The following is a 6821-nucleotide window of genomic DNA, read 5'->3' on the forward strand; positions in this document are numbered from 1 at the left end:
GGATGTTGCATCTATTCTGATATGAAATACCTTTCTGAGCTCGCTGACAATATTCTGAATAGTGTTTCTTTGTGATAAATGATCACCGTGACATGTTCTTCTGAATTTCTTCATACTCTTCTACACTCTTACATGTTTCATATAAAGACGCCTCATGCCGTGGCTTCAACTTGTCCCCGTCTAGTGCGACGGGAATCTTGCTCAGTATTGGGTTAGACTTTTACGTTTCCTCTCATCACCTCTGCTGAATCATGTCAGAATTCACTCAGTCCTGACAGGACAAAGCAGGAATCTGATCGAAGGGTCATGTCTAGGCTCAGCCACCAAAAATCTCGGTTTATGCCTTTGTTTAGATGAGACACATACTTACGTTTTGTTCGAGACAGCAACCTTCAGCTCTCAATTTAAATTTACACGCACCTTCCCACACAGCAAGTTCTATGTGAACTACATGAGTAGTGGCAGAATTTTCTAGTTTTATGTGTAGGCTTATAAGCGTAAGAAGTTAATTATGCCCATGAAATGTGACTTTAAATTTTTGTTTTCTTGCAGGATCTGTCTGAGTTCCTTCATACAATGAAGGAACTAACAAATAAGAAGGCAGTGCTCTCTAGCAGAATAAAGTTTAAGATCGACTACGTCATCGAACTCCGGCAAAGCAACTGGGCTCCAAGGAATGGATGTTAAATACTTTGACTGTTCAAATATCTCAATTGTTTAAATTTTTTAAATAAATAAATTATTTAGTTTTTTTTGTTAAATACTTCGGTATTTAAATAGTAAAATAGTTTAGTTCTTTGTTAAATATCTGAATTGTTCACATTTGTTAAATAAATAAATTATTTAGTTTTTTTGTTAAATACTTCGGTATGTAAATAGTGAAATAGTTTAGTTCTTTGTTAAATATCTGAATTGTTCACATTTATTAAATAAATAAATTATTTAGTTTTTTTGTTAAATACTTCAGTCTTTAAATAGTAAAATAGTTTAGTTCTTTGTTAAATATCTTAATTGTTCACATTTGTTAAATAAATAAATTATTTAGTTTTTTTGTTAAATACTTCGGTATTTAAATAGTGAAATAGTTTAGTTCTTTGTAAAATAGTTCAATTGTTTAAATCTTGAAATTGTTTAATTTTTGTTAAATAGTTTAGTATTTAAATAGTTACACTGTTCATTTTTTTTGTTAAATATCTGAATTGTTCACATTTGTTAAATAAATAAATTATTTAGTTTTTTTGTTAAATACTTCAGTATTTAAATAGTGAAATTGTTTAGTTCTTTGTAAAATAGTTCAATTGTTTATTTTTTGTTAAATAGTTTAGTATTTAAATAGTTAGACTGTTCAGTTTTTTTTGTTAAATATCTGAATTGTTCACATTTGTTAAATAAACAAATAATTTAGTTTTTTTGTTAAATACCTCAGTATTTAAATAGTGAAATAGTTTAGTTCTTTGTAAAATAGTTCAATTGTTTATTTTTTGTTAAATAGTTAAATTATTTAATGTTTTCTGAATTGTTTCTAATTAATATATTTAAGAATATTAAATAAAAAACATGTTCATAAACTTTCCTGTTATTATTTTAGCAAAGTAATATTTCAACGAACTTGTCGCCCTCATTGCACTAGTGGTTAATGTCGTCGCCACTGGACCCAAGGTACGCGAGTTCAAACACTGCTGAGGTTGATGGAATTTTAAGGGGTGATAAAAATCCATAGAACAACTTCCTTCGGAAGGGAACTAAAGCCGGCGGTCCCATGCCGTAGATTTATGGCACAAAAAACAATGAACGACATGTTTCCTAAGCAAAACTCCCTGGCCATTTCTCACACAAGTCTCTCCTGATTCCTATCAGATGGCTATAGCAGACAAAGATAAGGATTGAGTAGAAATTGTGCAGAGGCAGTGGGCTGGTCGCTCACTACTGACAAATGCACACTTCGAAAAGACCAGGAAGACAGAATATCCTATCTGCATTACTATCGAAGAAGCAGTGCAGATATATAAAACTATACACGGACTGAAAGATGACTCTACCGAGTACGGAGCACCATTAAACAAGAAGGAATGGTCTCATCCAGCAGAAAGAATAACTCTTGATGAAGTGAAAGACTTCAATTAACACACTGTGGAAATCTATACAGATGGAAGTAAACACCAGGGAAAGGTGAGTGCTGCCGCTGTTATCTTCAAAAATGGAAAACTAATTCATAGCTTAAAAACCAAGTTACCCGATCACTGCTCAAACAATCAAGCTGAGCAGATCGGAATTCTAGAGGCCTTGGATGCAGTAACAACTTTAAGGGAAATCAGCATTGAGGAAAGAATAGTAGCGGTGTACACAGATAGTCCAGTTTCTCTCGATCTACTAAAAAACAACTTCAAACATGGCTTTGTAATATCTGAGATAAGAAATAGATTAAGGCAATGTCCTAGGTAAGCGATAAGAAGCGAGATGTGCGAGCTGGATAAGCAGCATGGGGTGTCATATGACATAAGGGAATCGCTTGTTGTGTCCTGCGTGAGAGAAACACATGGCCTTCCTGCGCATGCAACTTCAGTGTACTGCACGGTCAGAGCTTATCTGCGCATGCGCCTAACTGGCCAGCGCAGCGACCTGCGCGAAAATATCAAAATATTTGATCTCGGAATCCGGCCGCTTTACTCTCTTGACTGATTCGCTGTAACCTAGGACAGCGCCATACAAACAGCCAGTTTGATATTTCTGCTTCACCCACGCAAATCGCACCGCTCGCACTTAATCGCTCACGTAGGACACCGGGTAAGGAATCTCAAAGATCAAAATTGGACTATTCATTTTGGGTGGATCAAAGCACACATCAGAATTTTCGGTAATGAAATAGCGGTCAGATTAGCGAAGGCAGCAGCAGAAGATGGTGGAAATGTAGTACATGCAAAGAAGCCTAAAAGTACAATTATTAAAGAAACAAAGGAGGAAGGGATTATAAAATGTCAAAATGAGTGGAGCGCCACCAATAAAGGAGCAGTGTGCAAGAAATTCTTCCCATCAGTGTGACAAAGAATGAAGCTAAATATTGAAATAAGCCCCAAAATGACAGCAATAATGACTGGACATGGCAAAAACAAATCATATCTACACAGGTTTGGGATCATTGACGACCCAAGGTGCTAATGTCTGAAAGCAGCACAAACAGTGGATCACCTCATCTATGACTGCGAAAAACTACAACAACCAAGGCGGAACTTAATAGATGCAATAGTCAGGAATGGTGGCACATGGCCAGTGTTGCATGAAGAAATTGTTCAGAAATTTTTAGGTCATTTTAATAAATTCATTGAATCCACTGATTATAATACAGTTTAGCACAGGAACATAGGTGCAAACGGTGGCAATGGATCATGATATTAGAGTTGTATACTCTATTGAAGTGTTTTATATTAATGCATGTAATATTGCAATCTTGTAATGGGGCATGCTGAATAAATGTAAATAAAAAAAAGACAGAATACTTTAACTTGGTATCGCAAATACACGAGTGTGTGTACTGAAATATTTAGCAATAATATTCTGGTGTGGGGGAACATTTTTTATTTCAACATTCTCAATATAATAGATGATCGCTGCTACTTATGCTACATGACTGAAACTTAGAATACATGTTCTTGTTGGAGATCCAAAACAACCCAAAAGGCACAAAATTGTAATCACTTTTCGCTTATGTAAGACATGCTTAATTTGGCCCACAGTTTAACAATGCACCCCTCTGCATCTGTCTTATTACCAGTCATATTTCGTTCTATGTAGGATTTGAGGTTGTGATGATGCAAGCAATTTTTGTTTTTTATTTTATCATACAAGTATGAAAACTTAGCTCACTTCTCACTGGAGTCGGCTTGCATGTTTATAAATATAAACAATTAGTCCTCTTTAATGACCGTAATAAAACAATGATTATCTGGCTTGCCACTTTGAAACACAAGATCTAAAATCACGACACTAATAAATATTTCACTTACACATACAGTATCATCATGGCACTACAGACTAATTATTCCGTGCTGACATCAAAGACACAAGTTATTTGAATACTCAAAATCAAATTAATACGCACTGTCACTGCATAATTCACCTCATTTAAAAGGCTCGTCCGATGTTAGATAGAGGTCTCTTTAACGTGTTTTATTCACGGCACTCCCAGTATCGAAGAACATATACTCATAGCTGAGTAGGTAACACACACAAAGCACGTTAACTTTGTTAATTGAAGTATCATTACGCAACTCTCTAACACATAAACGGAACAGACCTAGTGACACCTACAAACACAATCTGCTTTAAAAATAAAGAATTCAGAGTTCTTCAGTAGGAAAAGTCGACCTGGAATATAATTTAATGATGAACTCAGCAACCAAGAGTTGGTTCAGTGGGATACCAGGAAGATCTAAGTCCGGTGTGACCTGGTTTGGTTCAGTTTCATTTGCTTCAGTGCGAACACTCCCCAGATACTAAACACCAATCACAACTGACCTTCAAGAAAGAAAATGGAAAACAAGAATCTAACAAAATATACGTGGCAACACAGAAGTTCCCAGGTCTTTTATTCACTCCCTTAGTTCACTGTAGTTTTTGACAACACTTAATAAGACTTTGGGTAAACTGCTCAACTTCTTCCTGGCTGCTTTCGAACTGCGAGCTCTCCCAGTGAGGGAGGGTTTGCAGAATTACATTTATCAGTGCACTGGTGTGACCCTCCACATGGCTGGTTAATATTTCTGTTATGGGCACTGTCAAATGATTACTGCAACAATTTTATAGGATTAAGGTAGAACACGAGTCAGGAAACCAGGAACTGGCCCATTATCACAGAATACCACTGTAGTCAACACAGAACTAGAACATCGGTACACCGCTCATGATCACAACACACACTGGGCCAGTGGAACAACAGTATACAAGCAAACACTAAACATATATTACAATAAGAAATAATAAATGTTCAATACAGCCTATCTCAGTGTCCATCATCAGACCTCACTCAACATAAATTTATTAACGTATAATTTCAGGTCCTCACAGTCATGAATATGAAGATGTGTTTCTTGTGGGCTGTCATGCCATCATGTGGCAGAAGTTTAACCACATTTCAGAGGTGCTTGCTGCCTGCATCATAATCTCCCTGATAATGGAGGTAGCATGCACCTCTGAAACGTCTGTAATCTTCTACAATATGACAGCATTACAACCGACAGGACAGCCACCTTCTTAAAAGGTATGTTTAAACATTTTCAACATGCTAAGTGGCCTGTCCCCTGTGGAATGAAAGGATGTCCAGACATCAAACAGCTGCAAATATATTGGAGGGCAGGTGGGGTGCTAGAAGCGCCTCACTGGAAAAGTGTTAGTACGTTACAAAATGTCACACGTGGCTAATGTCTGGACTAGCTGAGTAAATACTCAGCTTCTAGAAGAGACTGTACTTCAAGAAGTTAACAACCCATTATGTTACTGATATCAGTCTGCAGTTCACAGTCATGACCATTATTTTGCTAATACCTGCCATTTATATGCATTAAGCGAGTTAAAGAATAAGGCAGTGTGAATGTTGAATCATACCAGAGTTACAGTGCACAAATATCAGCGAAGGCCTAATCAAAACAGCGACATTTATATTATTATGTTACTTGAAGGCAACATGGCCCTCAGGTTCAGCACCTTTTCTAAAAGTAATAGAACGTCAAAAATTAAACATTATTCCCATGCAACACAAATTAAATGTTGCAAATTTTTGTACTGACCTTGAAAGTGAGGCTGAGTGCCTAGTAACTGAGGGTCTTCATCATCATCATCGACAATGTTGTCATCGAGAAGCAGGAAGTACGGCAGAAGTACCGCCTTTGACCTGATGTCATCCCACGTGGTGTGCTGTAGTACAAATCACAAGCTTTAATGGTATGGAACAGCATGCTTATTGCAGACTGAAGCCTGGCAAAGCAGACACGAGAGCACCTCAGTTTAAAAGACCCTTCAATTATCAAGCGAGCATGTACAAGGTTCATGAAATGAAGTCTTCTGTGTAAATACAAACTGTGCTCTTTGTAAGTGTTTTGCAATGCCGCATTTGCTGGGACGGAAGTTTCAAGTTGTCTGCTCATGTACTGAGAGGTTTACTCTGAAATTCTGACCTCCCAGCAAGTTTTGCAGTGTCTTCCTAAGCCTGTTAATGTATTTTATTATGTAACTACTGCCAATGCTTCCAGAATTATTGCACATGAGAAGTTTCATTAGGAGGAGCAATTCCCAGAGGGGCACAGAGCCTGGGTAAAGCAGTCTATGTGGGTCCATTCCATAAGATCGGCTTCCGTAAGTTTTACTTTACTTAAACTGTACATGTATTCCCGTAATTTTACGGGTGTATTAAAGGACGCACGTTTAATGATGAGGACCATAAGCTACCGGGTGTTTCCGAATTAATCTGCTGACTCTGTGTGGTTATAGAGAACTATGATTTTTTATTTATTCATAGTTTATTTAACGACGCACTTTCAGAAGCTCCGAGCATTAAATCCATTGATAAATCCTATTTTATTGTTTGGAAACACAAAACTAGCTTCGTTCTGTCGACTAACACGGATTCCACCAGATGTCTCAAAAGTAAAGTGCCGTACAATTTGTAGGGTTACCCAAATATCGGAAAGGTTTTTGTGGTAATATAATTTACCGCATTCGACCGGCGGATGAATAAAGCACGTAGTTTGGTGGATAAGAATAAAAAGTGTATGAAAATGCGCCCCACTGACAAGTTCTTGTGCACTCGAATGTTTTTGAAGCACTGGACT

This window comes from Zootermopsis nevadensis, unplaced genomic scaffold (genome assembly GCF_977971745.1).
Source record: "Zootermopsis nevadensis isolate Lab colony 2312 unplaced genomic scaffold, Znev_1.0 Znev_ptg000024l, whole genome shotgun sequence".
NCBI classification, from domain to species: domain Eukaryota; kingdom Metazoa; phylum Arthropoda; class Insecta; order Blattodea; family Termopsidae; genus Zootermopsis; species Zootermopsis nevadensis.